Source organism: Hemicordylus capensis, chromosome 6, assembly GCF_027244095.1.
Source record: "Hemicordylus capensis ecotype Gifberg chromosome 6, rHemCap1.1.pri, whole genome shotgun sequence".
NCBI classification, from domain to species: Eukaryota; Metazoa; Chordata; class Lepidosauria; order Squamata; family Cordylidae; genus Hemicordylus; species Hemicordylus capensis.
In genome coordinates, this window is record NC_069662.1 from 156,782,162 (window position 1) to 156,809,582 (window position 27,421).

At 42.0% G+C, this 27,421-nt stretch overlaps 1 long non-coding RNA gene across 2 annotated transcripts in view; it reads left to right on the top strand.

Annotated features, from left to right (window-relative positions):
- The window catches only part of LOC128329253 (uncharacterized), a 124,727-nt gene that overhangs the window by 50,748 nt on the left and 46,558 nt on the right, over positions 1 to 27,421 (top strand). For both annotated transcript variants that reach the window (XR_008309583.1, XR_008309582.1), the window contains exon 2: positions 16,925 to 17,073. This is a non-coding gene — a long non-coding RNA (uncharacterized LOC128329253). The remainder of the gene's footprint in view (positions 1 to 16,924; positions 17,074 to 27,421) is intronic.

The window sequence follows — 27,421 nt, forward strand, 5'->3', positions numbered from 1 at the left end:
GTTAGGAATTATCTTAGTATTGCTAATTCCTTTGTAATGAATTTTTAGTACATGCAAAATGCTCTCCCCAGTCTTTGTTTGATTCTCTCCTATATTCCTGCTGAATATGTGAAGCAGCTGTAATGTTTCCAGTGGCAGTCAGCCCCTCTTCAGCACACCATCCTTCTCAGTTCAAAATTTAGTGGGAAAGTTAGCACAATTGCAACACTATCTTCTTTATGCAAGTGGCCTAGGGAATTTTCACACTGCACAGGTCATGAATTTGAATAAGCAGGCATGCTATTTCTATAGAGCTACATGAATACAGGTTGTGCAAGGACCACACAGTAGATTCAGATAATAATGAGGGATTTATATAAGTGGGTTTGGATTCTATTGTATTATTGCAAAATTTGAGCTGTGTTGGTCAGTGTTGATTGGATTCATAGGTCACACGGTATTCCTATCTATTCCAGCTGGACAGATTTGTAGAATCAGTTTTACAAGTTTGGGAATGACTCCACAGTTAATATTTTGTGACATTTGCTTAAAATTTAATCTTTCCACAAACATTCCTGCCAGGAAACTCATTTATTAGACATTCTCTGGGGGAATACACATTAAAAGGTCAGCAAGCGAGCTAACACAAATTCCAGTTTTAAATCTGAGTGAATATTGAAATATTCACCTGACCTCAGGTGGGGCCATCACAAGTTATTTCGTCACTCCAAGGGGCTGTACTAGGAACCATGACCTTGTTAAGCTTCCATTTGTTTCAACCAGTTGTGTGCAGAAGAACTTCTGGTACATTGTGCCCTGTATTTCTTAGAAAGACAGGGTTCCAATTGTATTTTCTGTCTTAAGAAAAGATAAGCAATGGTGTACTGGAGGGGCAGGATATAAGTATTGTAAATAAATAAATAAAGGCACCCGAATATCTTGGGACTGATCTAATGCCCCATGATCAAAACATTTTAATATTCTCTTTTGTGTGCCATTGTTTGACAGCAGAAAAAATTATTTGACAACAGGTAAGTGTTGCAATAAAAGTGTACTGCCCCAGAGATATTAATATGAAATATTGATTATGTTGGTGACCTACATCACTGCAAAAAAACAAAAACAGTAAGTAAACTTCATGTGATCGTTCAACCCATTGCTATTAAAATATCAACATAGCTGTATTTTTATAACAATGGGGAAAGGTGCAGCAAATGTTATGCAGTTCTACTAAAAGAGGGCGAGGGTCTTGGTCAACCTTGGAAAAACCAGGCACAAGTATATTTAATGAACAATAAAAAAGGGAGAATCTTCATTGAAGTCATGGACGGGGTGAAAAGTCTGGGCTGTTTGTTGCTCTCTTTGCTGCTTTGTTTATTGGGCTGGGCCATAAAGGGTGCCAGGCGTGGGGTGAGCTTTTTCCGATTTAAAGGCATCCTCTGTGTTTTCTAAAGCCAAAATCCCTTCCTGAGGAGAAGACTGATTTAATTTGAGCAGGGATGTGGATGGGTGGGTGAAGCAGAGTCGATTTCTACAGGCTGCTGTGAGCCGTGTTTTAAGGAGAAGGAGGAGCGGGTCAGTAGGTCTCTGGGTGTTTGATCTGCCTTGATCCCCCTTCACAGGGGAAATGAAGCGACAGCGACTTTGCTTCAGCACAGTGGACACTTTGAAAAAATGTTTTAGGCAGATAATTTATTGGCTTTAATTGCTCTTTAATCCTCCTGATAGGCCTGCCATAGAAAAATCTCTTCTGAATGGGGAAGGCTGCTTGAAAAGGCCAGGCAGCCCAAGAGAGGAAGGAGAAGGGAGGCTTCGCCATCATTTCAGTGATGCCATCCCTTCCTTGTCACAGGACCAACATCTTTAACCAGTGCAGTGAAGACTCCTTGACCAGCAGAGTGACTGGATGCTGCTACTGCCTTTGTCTATAGAGATGCTCCTATGCAGACTTTGTCACCAGTTAAGGCAACAATCCTAACATAATTTATTTAGAAGCAAGTCCCATTGAAAGCAATGGAGAATAACTTCTGAGTAAACAAAATGCAAAACATTTGGGAAGAATTTGTTTTCTCCTCTCATAACTCGTCTTCTAACTCTCTAGAACTGGAGGAAGTGGGAGACTACAACATGATGAAAGAGAAAAGAAAAAAAACCCTTTTATTTTATTAAATTAAAAAACACTGTTGCCGTCCCATAAATAAATGATATTATCATGTCTTCATCTACAACAGAATGTTCCAAACCTTGATCATACGAATTATTCACATTCACATTATTCACTATTTTCCTTCAGTGTATATTTATATAGCCCTAAGTGGCTGAACTTATCTGAAATGTTGATTAACCAAAATAGTTTGAAAGTCTCACATATTAATCAGTCAAATAGATCTATATAATAAATGTTTCTGTACACACAAAGCCCAAATCTGCTTCTTTTAAACTCAGTATATAGACAACAACAACAACAACAACAAACACAACAGGTTTCAGTGTGTCGTGGCTAGTTTTATGCATTGACATGCAGAATTTTACAGAAGTAAATACATTATTTGGTTTTAATAAATTAATCTATTCAGATTTGTATATTCTGCCCATCCTCCAAGGAGTTTACATTCAATGTGTTATCCCATTTTAACTTCACAAGTCTGAGTCTTCCTTGTGTCTGTCTGGATTGTACACCTCTTGGGACAGAGATTGGCCTCTCATTCTTTGCAAAACATTGTGTTCATTAATGGTCTATCTATCTATCTATCTATCTACCTTAGGCTGAGAGAGAGTAATTAGCCCACGTTCACTCAGTGGGCTTAAATGTTTTGAAATATTGTGGAGTCTGGAGTTTGAGACTGAATTCACTAGATGTATGCTAAAATAGAGCTGACTATTTTATAAAAGGATAGGTTAAAAAAAAATCCAAAATCCAAAAATTCAATTTTTGTGACTTGGAAGTCACACCATTATATTCCTCTGGCATTTTGAGTTTTTGAAATTATGTTTCTATCTAATCTAGTGTCAGCAATATTGGAACATTTCAAAACATTCCTAGAAATAGCCATTCCCACTGACATTTTAAAAACTGCTAAAATACCTTTAGATTAGTTTTGATCTTGTGTGCACTTCCTTATACAGGAAATAATATTTTAGCTCTGCTCATGTTATGTTATGTTTACATTAAAAGGTTTCTTAAGAACATTCTCATAGATTTTAATTGCAAACTACGAATCATATTTATCACCTGGTAAATCACCCAACTCTTTGGTGTCTGGTAGCTACTTCTAAATGTAAGGGTATAGCATTTCAGAGTTTGCAGTGAGCCAATCATGTGGGGTAGCAGCAAAGCTGCACCTCATTGCAGTGCGGTTCCTCAAGTGAAGATAGCTTCATATGACCAATATACCATGACGTGGGAGTTGCATTTTGCACCAGCTTTTGGTTTCATTCCTGCAATGTTTTATGTGCAGGAAATATTTTTTTATTCTCACGTAGGAGCATATAAGATGTAGCTGTCCCTGTTCAGCCCAGCATAGCATCTTCTCAGTGGCTGTTGCTGACAACTCCTTTGTGTTAATTTTTGTAAGCATTTGAGAGCCCTTTGAGAACAGGGAGCCATTTTATTTTACTTTTTGCTTTGTAAACAACTTTGAGAACATTTTGTTGAAAAGTGGTGAGTAGTAGTAGTAGTGATTATGATATTAATAATAATAAAAAGAAGGGTGAGGGAGAGAAATAGAGTTTATTGGCTTGGAAAGGGATGTCTCAGGAGTTGATGGGCAGATTATCTGAGCACCTAAAATTGTGGAATAGTCTCCCCCTTGGGAAACAAGGTATTCTGAGCCCAACTACCCCTGGGGGCACAACATATTTACAAATGAATTTATTTTCATTCCACACAAACTTGCTTCAGAGTTGTTGCTAGCAATGCTTTTCTGCCGGCTCTCAGGAGCCCCCTAGTTTGTATTTGAGTCTCCAGGCTTGGAGATATCATTCCTGACATGCTCAGGAGCCTCACAGCATCATGAGATCTCTGTTTATGGCACATAGGGACAGGTCACTTAGTTGACAGTAGGCCAGTCGCCCCTAGATTTGACTCCTAACAAGCAAATTGATGACCCCATAACACTAGAACCAGGGGTCATCCCATGAAATTGATTGCCAGGAAATCTAGGACCAACAAACGGAAGTACTTTTTCACACAACGCATAATCCACTTGTGGAATTCTCTGCCACAAGATGTGATAACAGCCAACAACCTGGATGACTTTCAGAGGGGCTTGGATAACTTCGTGGAGAAGAGGTCTATCAATGGCTACTAGTTGGAGGGCTATGGGCCACTTCCAGCTTCAAAGGCAGGATGCCTCTGAGTACCAGTTGCAGGGGAGTAACAGCAGGAGGGAGGGCATGCCCTCAACTCCTGCCTGTAGGCTTCCAGCGGCATCTGGTGGGCCACTGTGTGAAAAAGGATGCTGGACTAGATGCGCCTTGGGCCTACTCCAGCAGGGCTGTTCAGGCTCAGGCCCATCCCTCATTCTCCCTTCTGCCTCTCCCTTCTTTTTTTCTCTCTCTCTCTTCTCCACTTGCTCTTCCCCTCTGTCTTTCTTCTCCTCTCTTCCCCCCCTCTCCCCCCTTCCTGAGTTAACAGATCTTGTTCATCTTGTTTCCTCATCTAATTCACACAACAGCAGCTTCCTTCTCCTCAAGGGGCTCTTTCCTCCCTCACGACCCCTCTCTTCATTGACCCCTGCCCACTATCCTCTTATATATATAGATTCCTCTCCTCTACAATCAAGAACATCTTCCAACCAGTAACAGTTGCATTCCAACTGACTTTAACCATCACAGGCTCCTTCCCCTATCTGCATATGGAATCACCACTGACCAGTTAGGTGCTTCTGCTCGCAAACTCTCATGGGATCTGCCACGCATGGGATTAGTAACAGGTACACCTTAGACAATTAGATAGATAGATAGATAGATAGATAGATAGATAGATAGATAGATAGATAGATTCCTCTCTTCTACAATCAAGAACATCTTCTGACCAGTAACAGTTGCATTCCAATTGACCTTAACCATCACAGGCTCCTCCTCCCTATCTGTACATGGAATCCCCACTGCCCAGTCAGGTGCTTCTGCTCGCAAACTCTCACAAGAGCTGCCACACACGGGATTAACCACGGGTATGCCTTAGATACACACGCGCGTGCACACACACACACAGAGAGAGACACTCATTTTCTGACTTGGCACTGCCTCTTAAACAGAGAAAATAGGAACTTCAGTTAGTGAGCTGCCACCAGGGGCATAGCCAGGGGAGATAAGGCCCATGCTCACCTCTCTCCCTGGCCAGCCCCTTGGAGTGAGGGAGATAATGAAGAAAATAGGGAGGGGTAGAACTGGGGGGCCTCTGGAGCTGGGGCCCCCAGGTTCTTTGAACCCATCCGCTCAATTATAGCTACATCCCTGGCTGCTACCCTCTACATTTAGCTGCCCATACTTTTCAGAATTTAGATCTGCATCTTAAAAGAACTAAAGGCAGTTTAATGGAAACAGACATTAAAAATACTTCAGTGACTTACAAACAGGATAAAGACAAAGGTGATTCTCTTTTATATGCCTCTGACTTTCACAGCAGAAGTGTCAGAACCAGGCTGCAAACCACAGAAGTAAATAAGGCAACTGCTTAGGGTGCTCCTGTAATTATTTTAAGTTATGTGAATGTCTTGGAGAGAGAGCTATTGCCTACACTTTCTGCAGAAACACACAGAGGCAACATAGCAGCTCATTGGCTGAGTGAGATCCCCTCTATTCCAGGGAACTTGCTTAAGAGCCTTCTCGTCTTCATTGGCTGCCCAGGGCATAGGCACAACTGTGCTGTATTATAAAAAAGTAAAGAAGTAACTGGTGGGCATTAAACATAACAATGAGGGGGGAAATAGTCTCCCAATCAGCTTAGCATATTATGACATAAGGTGTGTGGGGGTGGGGGAGACACAATATTTTAATGCAAAAAATATTGGGCCAGCCTGGGTCAGAAGCTGATGAAACCCTTTAGGAGGCAAAATATGTACCAGCACCAAAATGATTTCTTTCACTTTTTTCTCTGACACTTTTCAAGGCAGAAATGCTCTCAGTCTCATATGCAAATTTCAAGAAACAAAAGGCAGTTTTATGTCATCTACATACAGCTGTGGACTACAACTGCAACTGCTTTTCAAACAATAAATAAACAACAACAACAGATCCCTATCTCCAAAGGGCTCAAAGTCTAAGGAGAAACAGAAGGTAGACACCAACAGCAGCTACCACTGGAGGGACACTTTAAAAGGTGCCTCTTTGCTCACTTAGCATGTGGCGAATCCTTATGGTCAAACTGATGGGCAAAGGGGTTGCTTAAAAAAGAATCCTTGTTATCAGTGATATTGCTAAATGCTCATTTAAATATAGGGTACTTCTGTGTTAAAATATGCTGATTTCAGCAAATGTAAATCAGTTCCTGGCATTTAAATCATTTTTTCTGAATTCAGACATTCATTTATCCTAATTCAAAGTTAGTCCCTGTAGGAACCCCTCTGTCTATCCAAAATTATCAGCCATATGGTCCCCAGGAATACTTTTTCTTGGTGTATACTTGTTTCCATGTATTCTAGTTTTGCACCAAGAAAAGCAGCTAGTCAGAGGGCTATAGGCCACCTCCAGCCTCAAAGGCAGGATGCCTCTGAATACCAGTTACAGAGGAGTAACAGCAGGAGGGAGGGCATGCCCTCAACCTGTAGGCTCCCAGTTGCATCTGGTGGGCCACTGTGTGAAAAAGGATGCTGGACTAGATGGGGCTTCTTGGGCCTGATCCAGCAGGGCTGTTCTTACATTCTTATGTTCTTAAAGTCATATTTTTTAGGAAATCATACTTGTTTTATAATAGTCCCTAACTGTAAAGTCAGGTTAAACTGTACAGTCCCTAACTGTAAAGTCATGCATAGGCCTAAATCATTCAATTTGTTTAATACAAAATGGAGTGTACAAATCATATGACCAATATTTGTGCCATGTTCCAGAGGTAAGTCCTGGTGCAAAGCCCTGGGCTGGGCTCCTCCCCACCCCATGGTGCAGGAAAATTAACTGGGCAGTGGATGGTCAATTTTACTTCAACTATTTCTGCACTGGGGTGTAGGGCACAGAAAATCTAAAAGAGCCCTGCTGCCCACCATCACTTGGTAAGCAAGGACTCAATGAGAAAACTTACTGAGTAGCGGTGGGCAGCAGCAGATGCTTCCTAAATAAATGGGCTTCAGTAGCTGGCCAGGTGGGTCCTTCAATCATTGTGGGCCCATAGGCTTGTGTCCAGCCTGGCAGATCCCTGCATGTGACTTACACCTATGTGTGCTGGACTCTGCAAGTGAATGCACCTATGCAAATGTGATACCCAGTGTACGGACACCTGGCATGCCGAGGAGCCCTCTGTCACATAATCTATCCATCTAGTGTGACTCCCCAAGTGTATACAGAAAATAAGTATGTGATTAAAAAAAAAAATCTTGCAGTGTTGGAAAAACTACACTTCTGATCAGTTGTTTGGAAATGAATTTCTATGGGAATTTAAAGGCACACTAAAGCCCAGCCTTGCAAAACACATTGTATTCTCTGGGCTCCTTGGCTCCTTTGTGATATAAAAGCAGCAAAAATTGGGAGGTTCCCTGAATAGGATGCTGCAGAAACAATAAGTGTTACTCATACCTAGAAGTTCACCTTTCCCTTCTTTATTATTATTGATTGGTTCCACGTTGGGCAGCATTTTTGTTAACATCCAAAATTCATTCTTTTCATCCAGAGTAACATTCTTCGCTTTGTTCATCAGTATTATCAGTTTACTTTTTTGGGTGTGTGTGTGTGGGCGGGGGGAGATATTTGTTCCCATATCCTTATCCAATAGTACAGCAGTGTACAGCCATAGCTGAGGAAAGCAGTTTTTTCTCTGATGATTTGTGGAACTATAATGACAATAGCAGTAGAGTGCTATGGCATTTCCAGCATATAAGGCACTTTACTGTGATATATACATTCCATTGTCTTGACTCACACAATTATTTCTCTCTCTCTCTTTATCTATCTATCTATCTATCTATCTATCTATCTATCTATCTATTACATTTATAAACCATCCCATCCAGAGGCTCTGGGCAGTGTACAACTAGTTTAAAAAACATAAAAACAAATATAATTTAAAACACACTACTTTAAACAATATAAAAACAATTTTAACACAATTTAAAACCAATTAAAATACTTAAAAACAATTTAAAAACCTTGGACGGCCAGGCCAAACAAATAAGTCTTTAGGCCAACAGCGAGTCTAAACTGTGGATATCTGCCAGGAGTGCATTCCATAGGCTAGGAGCAGCTACCCAGTTCTGAGTCGCCACCAGACAACTGAGTCGCCACCAGACATACTGGTGGTTTGTTAACCCTCATCCAGCCCATTATTGCTCATAGGCAGGCATTTAGAGAGTGAATGTCATTTCATGATGATGATGATGATTGATGATGATAAGGAGAAATAGATTTGGGTATCATCAGCAAACTGATAACACCCTGCACCAAATCTCCTGATGGCTTCACCCAGCAGTTTCATGTAGATGTTAAAAAGTATTGGTGACAGAATGGAGCCCTGAGGGACTCCATATAAGAGCTCCCATTTTGAAAATCACCCATCACCAAGCTCTACCATCTGGAATCTGCCTGAGAGATAGGAGAGGAACCACTGCAAAGCAGTGCCTCCTATCCCCAATTCCCCCAGGCGATCCAGAAGGATACCATGGTCTATGGTATCGAACGCCATCAAGAGATCCAAAAGAACCAGCAGAGTTACATTCCCTCTGTTCATTCCCTGGTACAGGTCATCCATCAGGCTGACCAAGGCAGACTCAACCCCATAGCCTGCTCTAAAGCCAGTTTGAAATGGGTCTAGATAATCGTTTTTCTCCAAAACTGCCTGTAGCTGGTTAGCCACTACTCTTTCAGTCACCTTACCCAACCATGGGAGATTGGAGACCAGCCTATAACTATCCATTACTGAGGGATCTAGGGAAGGCTTCTTAAGAAGTGGTCTAATCATAGCTTCCTTCAAACAAGGAGGCATCCTACCCTCCCTCAGAGATGAATTAATGATATTAACTAGTGCATCTCCAATAATTTCCTTGCTAGATAGAAGCAGCCAAGTTGGGCAAGGATCCAGAGAGCAAGTGGTAGGCTGCACCACCCCAAGTAGCTTGTCCACATTTTCTGGCATCACAGATTGAAACTGGTCCAATCTAATACTGCAAGAGGGATTGCTGGACACCCCCTTCATAGGCTTTGCAGAAATAGTGGAGTACCAGTCAGCTCAAATATAGGAGATTTTGTCCACAAAGAACCCATTAAAAGCATCACAGCAGGACAAACTCTCCCGGGACTGATTTGAAATGGAAGGAGCCTGAATCAAACTCCTCAAAACCCAGGACAGCTCTGCTGAATGCAATGTGTGCAGACCAGAATTGTGTTTTTTGCTGCATGCACTGCCTCCCCATAAACCTTCAAATGGGCTCTATGCTGTATTCTGTCAATTTCGAGCTGAGTTCTCCTCCACTTGCACTCCAGTCACCTTCCTTGCTGCTTCAGACCCCACAACCCCTCTGTATACCAAGGGACCACTTTTAAAGCAGGTCAGAAAGGGCACTTTGGAGCGATCATGTCTACTGCCCTGGTGAGTTCCTTATTCCAGGTTCCCATCAGGGCACCAACAGAATCGTTGGCAGGCCAATATCAAAACCTTTCAAGGCTTTTTGGAATCCTACTGGGTCCAACAGCCATCTTGGGCAGACCATTTTAATAGGTCCTCAGCCCCTGCATGGCTGGGTTGTGGATGTGAAACCAACTTTAACCAGGTAGTGGTCTGTCCATGACAATGGGGAAACCACAGGACCTCCCCACCCACGGAACACCCCCCTGATCTGAACAAAGGACCAAATCGAGTGTGTACCTGGCAACATGAGTTGGTTCTGAAACTAGTTGGAATAGGCCCATAATTGTCATGGCTGCTTATGAACTCCTGAACCTCACCAGACAAGTCAACCTCACAATGGATATTGAAGTCCCCCAGCACTAAAAGTCTGGGTGACTTCTGAGAACAGCTCCATCAGCTCAGTTAGGGAATCAGTTGGGCAGCAGGGTGGATAGTACACCAACAGAATCACCAGTCTATCCCTAGTTCCCAGCCTCAGAAATACACACTCAATATAAGTCAACAGTTACACAGGGGCCATTACAGCTTTCTTACCATATTGCCTCTGAACTTTCACCAATAGTAGGACTTGTGGAAAATATTCCCAAAATAGTGATAATGGTGCTGGCTTTCATTCATATATTTCAGACACATATAAAGTGTGGGTACATAATTGTATCCATTTTAAATTACAGAAAACTGGAGTTCCATGTCAAAAATATGCTACTATTGGTTATCAATTTCTCTTTTTCCCCAGGAGCTCTTGTTGATATATCATTAAAACAATACTTTCAAACAATGGACACAATCCAGCAGTTTTAGGTTCCAATGATTTCAGAGGAAGAGAGTACCGTATAGCACTTGTTTAAAAATTCCATTTGAAATTAATGGGACTTTAAAATGTTTATATCCTGCACAATTACACCTATATCTAGATATAGATAGAATGCATCTAGAAGCCCAACTTGGAAACAAGCCACTCCATAATAGTGTCTGCTTGCAAGATTTCTTCTTATATCTACTATGCCGCTGAACTCTGGCAGTACATGTGGTCAGTTCACTGCTCTAGTTAAAACAGCAGAGGGAGCACAACGTATTTTCCAAGGGGTGTTAAAAATACAGAACCATGAATATTTTGGGTTTAGCTGCCGTGTAGAGAAATTCTGAAACACCTAAACAACCTTTAAGAATGTTTCATTCATAAATGAATGTATGAAAGATCTGTTTATGGCAGGAGTCAAACAAAACAAGTATCAAGGTGTACATTATCAGAAAAAACAGCATAGGGAAATGCACAAAATTGAATTGATATATGACAGATGTGGGCCCAAAATAGATTTTGCTTAAATGGGTAGAGCTCATAGTAGCCCTGTAGCATCCAATAGGCTGCCTCCAAAAAGAGGAAGAATTGCTCTAAGGGAGAAGCAGCAAAAGGCTTTATAGTTCCTGCATCTTACCATTAATGTAACCAAACTAAGTATGTATGTATACCCATACTTCACTGAAGGTTCAGCATAAACTACAAAGTTCCATGCAGATGACTAGGCCTCCTGGTAAAAGTCTCTGTTAGATACAATTAGCTCACCATATATGTAAACCGACTCCGCCATTCCATGCGTTTTGTGCTGAGACAGCTAGTACAACCTGCACTATGCTTTTCTCAAAGCAGCCCCAAACTGATGGCATCTACAGTAAGAAATGACAGCCGCTGTGTGGAGATCAAGGATGTGTGGAGATGCGATGGCCAGATAGCTTTCTCTCATCTGGAGAGAATATGTAACTCAGGAGTTTGGATAGCTGCCATTCCTAAGAGGTTAAGCAATTCTTACCATCATGAGAGGCACGTTCCCTGAGCTGACATGTTAGTCAAAGCAAGACAGTGAATCATTAAGTTACATTCCAAGCAAGAGACAGACAGAGGTGCCTGAGTGAGGTTTCAAGTGCCTCAGGTGAGTTTATAGCAGTAGATGGTAAGTCTGAGGAGAAGCTAAACTTTGCAGAGTTTGAAAAGAATAACAGCATATCAAACACAAGAACAGTACATAAAATGCAGTTATCTAACACCTACATGTGTCTGGACCTTTTTCTCAATCCTAGAATATAGGATCTCTCTCTCTCTCTCTCTCCACTCCTTTAAGCAGAGCTACAAAAGATAAGAGTCAAGGTTAGGTATGTGCCCTGAGGGCTGTTTCATATGCTATGGGTGTATGCGTGTGTGTGTGTGTGTGTTCATACATTACCTAGAAGCAGAGAAACAAGACGCATGAATGGCTCTCACTTCTGCATAGTATTCCCCCCCCCCGCTTTTGCTGTAACATAGCACAAGTTGGGACTCTTGTATCTCCTTGTGGAGATCCCCAAGTTCCAGATGATTCCTTGAATTAATGGATTCACATGCTGGCTTTTTTGGCATAGAAAAAATGTACCCAGTGGCTGCCCATCTGTATACCCATGGCACAATAAAGACTTGAATAATCTCGTGTGTGTGTGTGTGTGTGTGTGTGTGTGTGTGGTGGCGGGAGAATCCCACATGAAATGGTCCACACACTATGTATGGGATTCATAGGGCCAACTCTTTATGTTACAAGAGATGAGAAAGCTTTCCTCTTTTGTCTGTAATATATGAAGCAGTTCTGATATTGATTGCATCACGATTGACTGACTGTTCCACTTGGCTGACATGTTATGATTGTAAATTCAGAACCAAAAATCCTTGTGTGCGCTCACTTTGGTATCATTTTATTTAGTTAGATTATCTATAACCCATTTTTAATAGAGATTCTCAAGGCAGTTAGAATACATTGTCTTCCTTCTGTCATTCTTTTGTATAAGCAGCAGAGGATACAGTTTCACTAAAACAAATGATTTGGGGGATATCCAGAACATTTGGACACTCAGAACCACAGGGAAACTGAAATATTATTATTGTTGTTGTTGTTATTATTATTATTATTATTATTTCTTGTTTACACAGTCAGACAGGTGTTATTGACTGGTTTGTTTTATCGAGACATCAAGTCCTTCCCAAGGACCTGGGATGGCTAAATTTTATCATCAGTACTGTTGGTTATTATAGATATTGTCGCAAAATATAGGCTGTTCCCAGTAAAGTTGCTTTTTGTAATTGGCTGATGGTGATTTCTGTGGCCTCTATGGTGTTGAGGTGCTCTTCAAGCTGTTTTGGAATTGCACCTAGGGCGCCAATTACCACTGGGATTATTTTTGGTCTTTTTCTGCCACAGCCTTTCAATTTCAATTTGTAGATCTTTGTATTTTGTGATTTTTTTCTATTTCTTTTTCTTCTATTCTGCTACCCCCTGGTATTGCTATGTCGATTATTTTAACTTGTTTTTCTTTCTTCAGTTATATCCGGTGTATTGTGTGGCAGATGTTTGTCTGTTTGTATTTGGAAGTCCCATAATATTTTTGCATCTTCATTTTCTACCACTTTTTCAATTTTATGGTCCCACCAATGTTTGGCTACAGGTAGCTTGTATTTTTTGCAGATGTTCCAGTACCATCCCTGCTACCTGGTCATGCCTTTGTTTGTAGTCAGTCTGTGTGATCTTTTGAAAGCAGCTGATTAGGTGGTCCACTGTTTCATCTGCTTCTTTATAAAGGCGGCACTTGCTGTTTGTTGTTGACTTTTCGACTTTTGCTCTTATTGCATTTGTTCTTAGTGCCTGTTCTTGTGCAGCCAGTATGAAACCCTCTGTTTCTTTCTTCAAGTTGCCATTTTTAAGCCATTGCCAGGTCTTGGTGATGTCTGACTTTCCATTTATATTGTGCAAATATTGACCATACAGTGGCTTATTTTTCCATTTTTCTGCTCGGTTCTTGACTTGTTCTTTCTTGTAGGCCTGCTTTGTTTCATTGGTGTTTAATAGTTTCTCATTATTGAGCCCCTGGTGGCGCAGTGGTAAAACTGCCGCCCTGTAACCAGAAGCTTGCAAGTTCGATCCTGACCAGGGGCTCAAGGTTGACTCAGCCTTCCATCCTTCCGAGGTCGGTAAAATGAGTACCCAGAATGTTGGGGGCAATATGCTAAATCATTGTAAACCGCTTAGAGAGCTTCTAGCTATAGAGCGGTATATAAATGTAAGTGCTGCTATTGCTATTATTGACCGTTTTAAGTGCATCTTCTTTATTGTCCTTTATATATTTTGCAAGGCCTCTTTTCTCCTCCTCTACTGTTTGATGGACTTGCAGCATTTCTCTTCCACCTGAGCTGCGAGGGAGGTATAGCGTATCTAAATCACTGCGGGGGTGCAGACCATGATTGTTGGTCATTATTTTCCTGGTCTTACGATCTAGCATCTCTAGCTCTGCCTGGGTCCAGTCTATTATTCCTGCAGTGTATCTGATAACAGGTATAGCCCAGGTGTTTATGGCGTGTATGGTGTTCCCGCCATTGAGTTTGGACTTTAGGATTTTTCTAACTCCTGATGTATTCACTTCCCATTTTTCTTTTAACTAAAGCGTGTGCGATCTTATCAGCCTGGAGAATGCCCAAGTATTTGTAATGTTCTTTCTCTTCCAGGTTCTTGATCTTGCTTCCATTGGGCAGTTCTATTCCTTCTGTTTTTGTTATTTTTCCTCTTTTCATTATTAATGCAGCACACTTGTCTAGTTCAAACTCCATTGCTATATCGCTACTGAATACACGGACAGTGTTTAGCAGTGATTCGATTTCTGACTGGGACTTTCCATACAACTTCAGATCGTCCATGTGCAGCAGATGGTTGATTTTACTTGATGTTTTAGATGTTTGGTATCCAAGGCCTGTTTTGTTTAGTATTTGTGAAAGTGGAATCATGGCAATTACAAACAACAGAGGGGATAGTGAGTCCCCTTGGAAAATACCTCTTCTAGTGCTAACCTGTCCAAGTGTCTCACCATTGATTGTTAACTGTGTTCTCCACATGCTCATTGCTTTTAAAATAAATATCTGAATGTTTTTGCTGACATCAGTTGTTTCTAAACATTTTAGTATCCATATGTGAGGCAATGAGTTGAAGGCTTTCTTGTAGTCAATCCATGCAACACTTAGATTGGTTTTTCTTCTCTTGCAATTTTCTAAAATTATGTTGTCAATCAGCAGCTGGTCTTTTGTGCCTCTGATGTTCAGACAATTTCCTTTCTGTTCAACTGGAAGCTTTTTGTTAGTTAATAAGTGTTGCATTACTTCATCTGCTATGATTCCAGTTAATAATTTGAACATGGTTGGCAGGCAGGTTATTGGGCTATAATTACTTGGAACTGCACCTTTTGCTGGGTCTTTCATGATGATATGAGTTTTCCCAGTTGTTAGCCATTGTTCAATATCACCTCCTTGCAAAATGTGGTTGAACTGTTTTGATAGTTGTTTATGAAGGCTTGTTAGGTGTTTAAGCCAAAAGCCATGCAGTTAATTATCGGCTGGTCCAGTCCAATTTTTAATTTTCTTTGCTCTTTCACTTATTAATTCTGGTGTTATTATTAGATCTTGCATTTGTTGGTTACATTTTTCGACCCCTTTCACCCAGCCTGCTTTTTTATTATAATCTATTGGATCGTCCCATAATTTCCCCCAGAATTGCACTGTTTCTTCTTTATTTGGTGTTTCTACATTTCTTGCAGTTTCTCCTTCTATGCTTTGGTAGAAACGTCTCTGATTCGACTGGAATTGGAGATTCTGCCTGTGTTGTATAATTCTGGCTTCATATCTGCTAATCTTCTTTGACACTGCTGTTATTTGCTGCTTTATTATTTCCAGGACTTCTCTAATTTTCCTTGAATCTAGGTGGTATTTTTGGATCAGATACTGTTTTGTGTTTTCATTCTTCAGCTTCTTGTCTTTCATATCTTTCAATTTACTAGCATCTGATCTAAGCCTGGCGATTTTATTTTCTAATCTAATCTTCCATTAGGTGATGTACTGCTTTCTTTTTTTACAGGTCCACTGATCTTATATCTGAGCTCTTGTGTTGTTATTGTTGCTGCATTGCACATTAGTTTCTTTCTTTCTTGCAAATTATTGGTTGTTATTCCTGCAAGTGCAGCATTGACATCTTTTAATGCCTGAGCAAGTTGTTTTTTGGCAACTGTTTTTAGTGCTGGAAGTCAAACCCTAGTGGTTGTTTGGTTCATGTGCTCAGTTATTTTTTGCTTTAGTTCTTGTTGCTTTTCTGTTAAACGGCATTCAGGATTTTGAGGTGAAGGCAAAGGGGAGGTTGCCTGGTTTTGATTTTGAAACAGTTCAGCAGCAGTGGCATCCTCGATTTCCAACACCTCCTCCACCTGCGCCTGCGCAACTTCTTCAGTTGGTGGTAATTCTTCTTCCATATCTTGAGCCTGTGTTGCTCCTTGCAGTTCTTCCAGCTTAACTTCTGTGAATACTTTATTTCTTATTATGAACTGGTCTGCTAGCCTTTGTTCTGTTATTTCTGTATCTGGTTGCTTCTCTTTCCAAATTTGGTACATTCATTTTAAAGAACCTCTTCTAGTTGGACAAGACTTGTAATAGCAGATCATTATTTCTTTGTTGGCATTTTTCATATATTGTTTTTGGTTAAGCGACGTTTCTTCTGGTAACCTTGCAGTCCCCAGCCCTGGTTGCTCAACTGAAGATCCTGAGTCCTGTTGCCCACTTGCCACCAGATGTCCAGGGACTCCAGCACCTGGCGTGGTCCTTGTTGACCCGGGTGATGACCGATCCGGTATAGATTTATTAAAGTTACGTCTCACCATATTGTTGATTGGAGAGGCACTCTTTGTCTGGCTCCTCTGGTGAGACCTGTCCAGTATGGTTGGACCTCTGGCAAAGCTCTCACCTTCCTCAGAGCACGCAAGCCCCACAACCATGGCAAGGTAGTGCCTCACTGGGGGTTGTTGTTGTTGTTATTTTACATTTATATCCTGTCAAATACTGTTGAAAATGGTTGTACGGACACAGGGCAATATGCAAGACACTCTGAAATCAGTTAACTGATAACAGGGAACCTCTATACATAGCTGGTACTCTCAATGCCCATACAGAACAATAACCAACCTATCCTGGCCCAAGTCCTGAATTGGTTAGTAGCTTGCAGTCAACAGAACTCATTCTCTTTTATTTATTTATTCCTCTTTATACAGGAAAATCTAGGTATGGATTGTGAAAGTTAGGGGTCACAGCATTTCATGTTGTTGTTGTTGTTGTTGTTGTTGTTGCAGACTTTGGCCATCAACCAGGGAACTTGTACTTACAAAGTTCTTTTGAATAGAAGCTATCAGAACAAGGCAACAGAAAACAATTCAAATTTCTCAGAGTTTAACTCGCAACTTCTTCCAGCATTGTATTTATCTATGGATATATTTTAAAGGTATGTATACCCTGCTTCTGCAAACAAGAGGGCTCCCAGAACTAATTACAAATGTTAAAATAACACATAAATGTCTAAAAATACAGCAGAATTATAGCCATTACAACAGCATGAAAGTTAGAAGCAGAGGGTTTTTAAAGGTCTAAAAATGCCTTGGTAAATAAAAAGGTCTTCATCTGGCATTGAAAAGATGTCAGACTGAATGCCAAGTGAGCCTCCCTGGAGAGAGAGTTATTCGCAAAAAAAACATGTACAGGTATACAAATATCTATACAGGGAGGGCAGGATGCCTCCTTGTCTTAAGGAGGCAATTATTAGACCACTTCTAAAGAAGCCTGCCTTGGATCCCTCAGAGTTGGGTAACTACAGGCCTGTCCCCAACCTTCCGTGGTTGGGCAAGGTAATTGAGAGAGTCGTGGCTTCCCAGCTCCAGACAGTCTTGGAGGAAACCAATTATCTAGACCTGTTTCAGATTGGCTTTCGGGTGGGCTATGGGGTGGAGACTGTCTTGGTCAGCCTGATGGATGATCTCCAGTTGGGAATGGACAGAGGATGTGTGATTCTGTTGGTCCTTTTGGATCTTTCGGCAGCTTTCGATACTATCAACCATAGTTTCCTTCTGGAGTGTCTGAGGGTTTTGGGAGTGGGGGCCACTGCTCTGCAGTAGTTCTGCTCCTACCTTCCGGGCAGATTCCAGATGGTGACCCTTGGGGACTGTTGTTCTTCAAAATCTGAACTTTCATATGGTGTCCCTCAGGGCTCCATATTGTCTCTGATATTGTTTAATATCTACATGAAACCGCTGGGAGAGATCATTAGGAGATTTGGTGCAGGGTGCTATCAGTATGCTGATGACACCCAAATCTATTTCTCCATGTCAACTTCATTGGGAAAAGGCAAAACGTCTCTAAATGCCTGCCTGGATGGGCTGGATGAGGGATAACAAACTGAGACTGAATCCAGATAAGATGGAGGTACTTATTGTGTGGGGTCAAAACTTGGGAGATGAGTTTGATCTGCCTGTTCTGGATGGGGTCACACTTCCCCAGAAGGAACAGGTAAGCAGTCTGGGGGTGCTTCTGGATCCGGGCTTTCCCTGGTTTCCCAGGTTGAGGCGGTGGCCAGAGGTGCCTTTTATCAGCTTCGTCTGATACACCAGCTAGGTCTGTTTCTTGAGATGAATGACCTCAAGATAGTGGTACATATGCTGGTAACCTCCAGACATGACTACTGCAATGCGTTCTATGTAGGGCTGCCTTTGTATGTAGGCCAGAAACTATAGCTGGTTCAGAATGCGGCAGCCAGGTTGGTCTCTGGGTCATCTCAGAGAGACCATATTACTCCTGAACTGAAACAGCTACACTGGCTGCCGATAAGTTTCCAGGCAAAATACGAGTTGCTGGTTATAGCCTATAAAGCCTTAAACGGCCTGGGCCCTGGGTATTTAAGAGAACATCTTCTTTGGCATGAACCCTACCAACCATTGAGATAATCAGGAGAGGTCCGTCTACAGCTGCCACCGGCCCATCTGGTGGCTACTCTGGGACGGGCCTTCTCAGTTGCTGCCCCGATGCTTTGGAACGCGCTCCCTGCTGAAATAAGATCTTCTCCATCTCTGACAATTTTTAAAAAATCTTTAAAGACAGATTTGTTCACATAGGCTTTTAATTAAATACCATTTTAATAGTTTTAACTTCATTTTAAAATATTGTTTTAAGGTTTTAAATTCTTATAATGTTTTAACTTTTTGTTGTCATTTATTTTAACCAGTGTTTTAAATGGTCATTTATTTATTTTAACTAACGTTTTAACTTTTTGTTTTTGTTGTAAACTACCCAGAGATGTAAGTTTGGGGTGGTATTGAAATATGTCAAATAAATAAATAAATAAAGTCTGAATAGGACTTATGAGAAGCACCCCTGAAACTCAAGTTGATATTTGGGCAAGTCAAAAACCTTTCAAAGGTTTTTAAAACCAGCACTTTGAATTGTGCTCAGAAACAGACAGGCAGGCAGTGTCATTAATTTAGGACTGGTGAAATGTGTTCCATTCACCTGGTCCCAGTCTGTAATCTAGATGCTATATTTTGAACCAAATGAATTTTCTGAATGTTGACAATATATCTGTTTTCAGAGAGGGCCCCACATGTACCAATACAAGGGTCTTCTATGTGGCCTCACATTCACTCCAAGAGTATTCACAAAATGCATGGCGGTCGTGATAGCATTTCTACAGTGCCAGGAGATTCAGATATTCTCTTATACAGACGAGTGGCTGCTGGTAGTGTCATTTTGGTCCCAATTGCTATAATGGTCCAACTGACTCAGTCTCTGGGTGAATTCCAAAAATTTACAGCTGACTCCCATGCAATTCATCCAGCTCATGAGCACAAATTTTGATTCCATTCAGGGTGCTGATTTTCTGCCAACAACTAGACAGCGAGTGGGCATTGCTGGGCCGGCTGGTGTAGGGGTTTGCTCTGTCTAGCTGGAGAGTTGAAACAGGGGAGTTGGGGGTGGTTGGACTGGGGAGATGTTCCTGGGAGAACAGAAGAGTGGGGATGGTGATTTATTGGGTAGCAGGCAGAGGGAGATATGGTATTGGTTGTTGGGCAGACAGGGGGAAACTGTCCAGGCAATTGAGGCCTGTTCCTTTTTCTAGCTCTTCTCCCAACCCTTCATTCTCAGGGAACTCTGGAAACAATCCCTCTAGGATTAGGGTGCTGCTGTTGAATGCCAGGTCAGTAAATGCTAAAACATCTCTCATCCATGATTTGATTGTGGATGAGCGTGCTGATCTGGTATGTGTGATGGAGATCTGGTTGGATGAGCTGGGTGAGGTTGGTTTCTCTCAGCTCTGTCCTCCAGGTTTTCTGATCATGCAGCCTTGAGGGTTGGGGAAGGGGTGTTGTGGTAATCTATCACGAGACCTTTCCCCTTTCCAGGAACTTGGTTAGGTAATCTCAGAATTTTGAGTGTTTGTCCTTGAGGGCAGGCCTCCGAGATAGGCTGGAGATTCTGTTGGTGTACTGCCCACCCTGCTACACTTCAGTCTCCCTACCTGAGCTGGCAGGGATGGTCTTGGATGTGGCTTTGGGTTCCCACAAGCTTATTGTCTTGGGGGACTTCAACATCCACACTCAGGCCCCCCATTGTTGGAGTGGCTCAAGATTTCATGGCCTCCATGGCAACAATGGGCCTATCTCAATTGGTATCAGGCCCTACCCATGTGGCAGGACATACTCTGGATCTGGTGTTTGTGCTGACCAGGGAAATAATGATCGGGAGGTGGGGGAGTTTGAGATAACTCCCTTGTCATGGACAGATCATCATCTGGTGTGGTTTAGTTTGACTGCTCCATCTACCTTCTGCAGGAGTGGTGGACCAATTAGAATGATCTGCCCTGGAGGCTTATAGATCCACTCAGTTCCCAGAAAGGCCTTGGTGAGTTTCCAGTATCCAGAGCTGGTAATTCTGTCGAGGTCCTGGTGAATCTCTGGAACATGGAGACAGCCCTGGCTATTGGCTATTGCTCCTATGCCCTTTCTGGCTTTGTGGAGCCTGTTCTGCTCCATAGTTTTCCTCAGAGCCTAGGGCAATGAAACAACTTGCAGCTGGAACAACACTGGAAGAAGAGTCATGATTAATCCAACCAAACATGGGCTAGAGCCCATTTTAGGGAATACTCAGTGGCAGTGGGGGTGGTGAAGAAACATTTTTTCTCTACTTCCATTGAACCTGCTCAGTGCAGATCAGAGGAGCTGCTCCTTGTAGCAAATGCACTGCTCCACACATCCCCCAGGTAATGAGGAAGGAACCATCTACAGCCTGTTGTGATCAGTTTGCATGTCACTTTGAAGATAAAATTGCTCACATCCATGCTGATTTGGACTCTAAGGTTTTGGCAGTTCCAGCAGACATGCCTCAGGTACCATCTGGTTCTATTGTGTTGGATTATTTTCAGTTAGTGCAGCCTGAGGATGTGGACAAGATCCTGGGTAGTGTGTGGGTAAGATTGTGCACTCTTGACCACCCTTCATGGCTAATAAAATCTGCCAGGGAGGGATCAGGCAAATGGTTGGAGGCTATAATCAATGCTTCATTAAGGGAGGGCAAGATACCACCATGCCCAAGGAGGTGATTATAAGACCATTTTTTTAAAAAGCCCTCCCTTGACCCCTCCAACCTGGACAACTATAGACCTGTCTCTAATCTTCCCTGTTTGGGGAAGGAGATAGAGCATGTTGTGGCATCCCAGCTGCAGAGGGTCTTGAATGATATGGATTATCAAGACCCCTTTCAATCGGGCTTCCATCCTGGATATGAGGCTGAAACTGCCTTGGTCACTCTAGTGGATACCTACGCTGGGAGGTTGACAGGAGGAGTGCGTCCCTGTTGATTCTGCCGGACCTCTCAGCGAGGTTCGACACCATTGACCATGATATCCTTCTGGACCGCCTCTCGAGTGTATAGATTAGAAGTACTGCTTTGGAGTGGCTTTGGTTCTTTCTTGGGGGGACGGTCTAGAAGGTAGTGCTGGGGAACCACTGCTCAGCTCCTTGGCCATTGGCCTATGGGTCCCTTGGGATTCAGTTTTGTCCCCCATGTTGTTTAAAATTTACATGAAACCACTGAGAGAGGTCATCTTGGGACTTGGACTTGTCAGCAATATGCAGATGACACTCAACTCTATCTCTCTTTATCACTTGATCCTAGGGAAGCAGTGGATATCCTGAGTCGGGAGCTGGAGGCAGTGATGGGTTGGATGTGGGATAATAAACTGAGATAGAATCCAGGCAAGATGGAGGTGCTGTTGGTCAGTAGGAGAGCCATTCGGGATGCCAGGATTTGACCAGTTCTGGATGGGGTTGGATGGGGTTGCACTCACCTTGAAAGACAGGTGCACAGCTTGGGGGTCTTGTTGGACCTGGCTGGAAGCTCAGGTGGAGGCAGTGGCCACCTCCAGGACTTTGCATAGGCCTTTGCACAGCTTCAGCTAGTGTGCCAGATGCATCCCTTTTCTTGAGAAGGCAGATCTGGCCACAGTTACCCATGCCTTAGTCACATCATGACTGGATTACTGTAACATACTCTATGTGGGACTGCCCTTGAAAAATATTTAGAAAGTGCAGCTAGTGCAAAATGCAGCAGCTGGGATTCTATGCAGAGCTGCCCACGGGGATCATGTTGACCCATTTGGAAAGAGCTACATTGTTTGTTTGTTTGTTTGTTTGTTTATTCGATTTCTATACCACCCTTCCAAAAATGGCTCAGGGCAGTTTACACAGAGAAATAATAAATAAATAAGATGGATCCCTGTCCCCAAAGGGCTCACAATCTAAAAGCAACATAAGACAGACACCAGCAACAGTCACTGGAGGTCCTGTGCTGGGGGTGGAGAGGGCCAGTTGCTCTCCCCCTGCTAAATAAAGAGAATCACCACGTTAAAAGGTGCCTCTTTTCCAAGTTAGCAGAGGTTAACTTGGGAGACTAACTGGGATATAAGAGTGTAGATTTTAAACAGTTTTGACTTTAAAGCCCTTAATGGTTTGGGACTGGAATAGCTGAGGGACTGCCTGCTTCCAAGGGTTTATGCCCACTCGACAAGGTCATAAGAGGGGCCCTGTTCTGCGTACTGTCAATGTGGGAGGCTTGGCTGTCATGCACGTGGGACAGGGCCTTCTCAGTTATTGCCCCAGACTTCAGAATGCACTTCCAGTGGGCATCCCCTGCTCAGTCTCCATCAGAGTTTTTAGAAAGCAAGTGAAACCTTGGCTTTTCACCTAGTGTTTTTGTTGCTGCTCCTCTGTATTTTATGGTCCCATTGTGTAAGCTTTTAAAACTTTTAATTAGATTTGTATTTTTATACTCCAATTTAATATTTTTATTGTGTAATTGTTTTATAGTCTTATATTATTTTAAATGTTTAGTAAAGTGCCTTGAGATTGTTTTAATAAAAGGTGGTATAAAATGTAACAAACAAATAAACAAACAATCTAAGATATAGGTCTCCCTTGTTACACATATCAGATGAAATCCTGCTCAAATAACACGAATTATTCAAAGATCTTAGGAGGGGGCTCAAGGATGGCAATTTTCTGAGGATACCCTGAAACCTGGAGCCAGCTCTTGGGAGGCAGGGAACAGAATGCCCTTAGGGCATACCTGCCCTACTACCTGAAGCAACTCAGACATGCTTCTCTCAACAGGTCACAGAATGTGACCTAATGAGGGGGGAGGAGCCAGAAACAGTTATAATCACTGCTCTTAAGCTTGGAGCCCGGGTGGAGCTTGCCTAAGTACAGGTGTGAGGTGAGTGGAGAATTAGCATCCACAGTTACCCACACTATGAGAGTTATAGCTAAGTTAATACATTTATTCCATTGCAGATCTTTTAATGTAGTTTAATAATTAATGTCGCTTAATAAAGTGTTGGTCCTGGTTTTAAACCCAATGACATTCAGCAGCATGTAGACTAATTTTCTCAATAGTACTACTCTGGAGTTATTCTGTGAAGTGTGCCATCGAGTTGCTGTTGACTCCTGGTGACCTCAGAGCCCTGTGATTGTCTTTGGCAGAATACAGGAGGGAGTCATTTTATAAGACTACTTAATTTCAACAGGATTGCTTAGGAGTAAGCAGTCTGGATTCTGTCTGGATGCTGCCCATTGTTGGGCCTCCTTATGTCATAAAGGCAGTCTTCTGAAACTGCAGGAGAGGAGGAGTTTTTTTTTTAGTTTAGTGTCGTCCCTAAATTGGAGAAATAATTTTGCAAATTTGAGGATATCTTTAGTAGGGCTACTGACATTTCCACTGCTCCTGTGCCTTTAACAGCTGCCTAACATGCAGAAATTTAGCAGGGGAAGCTTTTCCCAGCATGGAGATCAAAGCTAATATTTAAACAATGTATTTTGCATAACACGGAGTGCGATTTTTGTTGTTGTAGACATCCATTAAATGTTGAAACCAACATTAAACAGCAAACTGACAGCTTGCATGTGTATAGATCACACAAGTCAGTCACTCTTGTCTTGAATGCCCTGTAGATGCTAGACAGCAGTATTCACTCAAAAATTCCTGCAGGACATACTTCCCGCGTCCTAAACACCTAGCTCAAGGCACCACACACTGAACAGCTTACTGTGAGAACTGATATCATGTCATTGTAACTTTTGCATTAAAAAGGGGAGTTCTTTTTGAGAGACTTTTTGTCTGTGATTAAAGGGATGGGCGATTAAAAACAGCTAATATTAGACTTCTTAAGAAAAAGGCCAACTGTTTTCCTTCCTTTCTTTTTTTTAACTCAAAATCAACATACTAAACATAATGCCATTATTAACTTCTTTCAGAGAAAGCTGCCTTTTCATCCTTCTTTCTTTGGTTCTGAAGTGTTCAGTCTTCAATTTCCAATGCTGGAAGTTGAGAGGTTGCACATAAAACCCTAGAGGTGAGGAGCTTTGATAAAAGTATCAGCTCCAACAATTGGGATTTCTGATACTTTTTTTTTTTTAAAGTGGCAAATCTGTCATAAAGTACTTACTGAAGATCCATGCTGAGCTCAAGGGTAAGCCCTGTGTGTTTATTAAACCTATGGCTTTTCTGGGGGGAAAGTGTCGGTCTGAATTGCAATAAAGAGCTAGTAAGAAATCCTCTGGCCCAGAGTTTCCTGAATTATTGACTACAAGGATAAAGTGCTCGTACTTGGCTTCTTGTGTCTAAGTACTGAGCACCAGGCAGGCAGTAATGGCTACTGTAGCAAAACACTTATGGCTTTGTTTGGGCTTTTAAACCAAATATCCACATCTGTTTCTTTCTCTTGCAGATTTGCAGAGCAGCAAACACCGGATATGTTGGCACATATATATTTTGCTCAAAGACCACATGCTGTGCTCTGCTCCCAAAAGAAGGTAGATTCCCATCACAAAGGAGTTGCAATTCCAAATCCTTGTGAGGAGAATATATGCACAATGTTATGCTTTGGCCTTGCAGCTATGGTTGACAACAATCTCGGTCATAATTCTGATGCACTTACATCACGTTAAGTTACGTAAGTGCATAAGAATTATCTGATTAGAAGTGCATCAGTAAGTTATTGTATGTGTGTCTGCCTGACCAAGGTCATGCTGTGGAGACCATGTCCACAATCCAATGCAGAATTACCTGGGGATAAGTCTCATTGAACAAAATGTGTTTTATTTCCAAGTAAGCATACATTGGATTGGATTGCGTAGCATGGCTACTCTTTGATGCTTCCTTTTAAAATTTTGTCATCTGCAGTTCCTTCCTGGCGGAGGGGAAAAGAATTATGTGGGATAATTTTCTTTAGTTTATATCCCTCTCTCCCTCCAAGGAGCCCAGAGCAGTATGTGGTTATGTTTTTCTTCACAACAATCTTGTGAGGTCAATTAGAAAAAGGGGAATAGAAGCAACACCCATAGAAGACAGAAAGCAGTTTTCCAATGTAGTCACCCAACCAATATTTTGCCGTAGCGGGTTTTGCATAGCAAGTGAGTTACTGCATGATTATTACTGCCACTGAGTCAAAAGTAGTGCTTCAGACTGAGGGCTAAGAGTAGCAAGCAGAGGGAGGTTTCAGCTCTCCCTGCCCTTTGGCACTTAAAGTTGCATCTTCTTCCCAGCCTAGCTATAGATATGATTATGGTGGATCTGCATTTGAAGATATTGGTTTAGTGCTTCCACATATAGTATAGCCCTGGGATGCTCCTGGATCTATGTGGCTTCTTGAACTTCAGATGTAATTCATGATTGTGGCAGTGGCCAGAAGGTCTTACCTAGTGACAAGTTTGCAATTGTTTCTTTAAGATATGGATCTTGTGACTCTACTTGTATTACTACTACTACCACCACTACAAATAAGTGTATACCACTTTTCAACAAAAGTCCTCACACTGGTTTGCATAGAATAATAATAATAAAATGGTTCCCTGACCTCAAAAGACTCACAATCTTTAAACAGAGAGAGAGAGAGAGAGAGAGAGAGAGAGAGAGAGTGAGAGTGAGAGTGTGTCAATAACATGCTTGATTCAGTGCCACCAGATCAGCCAGTATGGGTGCCAAATTCCTTTGTAAAAGCCCTCTTTCATTACAATTCCAAATGCATTGATGGTAGTGGGAACTATCATTTCTTGAAATAGTATATATTCAAGAGCCAGAATGGGTAGTTTGGAGTTTTATTCCATAAGGTCTGACATTTTTAGGTCTGCATCTTGCCAGGTAACTGAACTGAACACATCCCATGTGTGACTCCATGGACAGATCAAACTCCAGGATGTGATGTGTCAAGCTAAACCTGTGTCTTACTATGCAGTAATCTTTGGGTCAATACTATCCCAACAGGCCTCAAGAAAATCCCCAGCAAAAGCGAAGAGATGTGATAAGATTCTGCAGAGAAATAAAGTTCATCTTTTTTATAATCCTTCCCACTGGGAGAAATGTAGGAACTAATAACAGCAAAACCACACAGAAAAAAAATGAAGCTTCAGTAGTCACTGCCATATGATGTCTTACCTAGGGGTGCTATAATAATGTCCTTGGAGGTGCATGGACTATTTCATTCAGATATAAACTAATCCTGTGGTAGCATACATGTGTGGCCAATGTCATAACACTTAAACCATTCCCCTTCTTGAGGACAGATCACATAGATTGATGGTGTGTCATGTTACTGTATGAAGTGAAAGAACTGAGTACAAATCTGGTGCTGGGAGATGATGTACAAGCAGCTACATTATTGATAAAATTATTATTATTATTATTATTATTATTATTATTATTATTATTATTGATAAAATGTATTTGGGAAGTTCAGGCATATAAAGTTCGGGGTGTGTGTGTAATGGGACAGCTATTCCAGTGGTGGAGGGGAATAGAAGAAGTAACATTGACAGGTCAGCAGGCCATTGCAGGGGAAGGGAAATCAGAAACTTAATTTATGTTTTCCCTTTTGGCTGTCCTGTCAGCTCTTTGACCTTGGAAAGCAATGCCACCCACCCACAGAGCCTCATCTTGCTCCTTTGTAATGCCAGGTCGATCCAGAGTAAACCTGAAATCGTCCATGATCTGATTCTGGATGAAAGGGCTGATCTGGTATGTATTACAGAGACTTGGTTTGGGGAGGCTGGTGGTCCAGTCTGGTACCAGCTTCTCCCTTCAGGGCACTCTGTTGAGGAACAGGGGTGGGGACGTGAGGGGGGATATGGAGTGGCTGTGGTCTATAAGAACAATATCTCCCTTGCCAGGATTGCTGTTGAAGTGTGTGACTATATTGAATGTATGTTCCTAAGTTTGGGGACCAGAGATAGACTGGGACTTCTATTTGTGTACCAATC